Source organism: Phalaenopsis equestris, unplaced genomic scaffold, assembly GCF_001263595.1.
Source record: "Phalaenopsis equestris unplaced genomic scaffold, ASM126359v1 Scaffold199515, whole genome shotgun sequence".
NCBI classification, from domain to species: domain Eukaryota; kingdom Viridiplantae; phylum Streptophyta; class Magnoliopsida; order Asparagales; family Orchidaceae; genus Phalaenopsis; species Phalaenopsis equestris.
Window position 1 is genome coordinate 157,042 of NW_018219386.1, and position 718 is coordinate 157,759.

Here is a 718-nt window from a genome sequence, read left to right on the forward strand (position 1 = left end):
TTTGCACCCAACTTTCAAAGGCTTTGACCTCCCTGAATCTTGGATGTAATATTCACTTTAGTTGTAAAACTCAACATATTTTAACAAATCAATTGACCAGATTGAAAGTAAATTAAGATTAAAGTGAAAGGATCGTCACAATTTCTTAAACATTTTCATGGCTTCACCAATTCAAATCACCATTTCATAAATCTCAAGACAAAGAGAAAGATGAAGAAAACTACTCAGTCTCATGGGGAAAACACAACAAAACTCGGAATTCATATATAAAAACAAAGTCATACAACTACAACAATAAATAAACTTATCTCTAATTTCTCCCTAAGAAAACTCCTCAAAGTTCCTCTGAATCTCTTCCTTTCTTTACAACACATAGAATTCCTCTTCAAAGCAGCAAGGAGGAAGAAATCTCTCACTTTCCCTCCACTCTTACAATCTCTCGAAGAATTCCTCTCAATTTAGACTCTCTACACTTTTTCACACTTCAATTTTGAGCCTCCCCCTTCTCTTTTAGGCCAAAGTCTTCTCTTTAAACATGTGGATGAGCTTTCCCAAGAGTTGCTTAAGCATCCCTTCAAAATTTGTCCTCATCCAAAGCCTAGTTGGACATAACCGCCGAGCTTGTCGTCGGCGGCCTCGAGGGTGTCGTCAACGGACCTTCTTAATGAATAAATTCTGGAGGTTCGGGAAAATCTCATCATCGGCGGGGGGCGTGGGG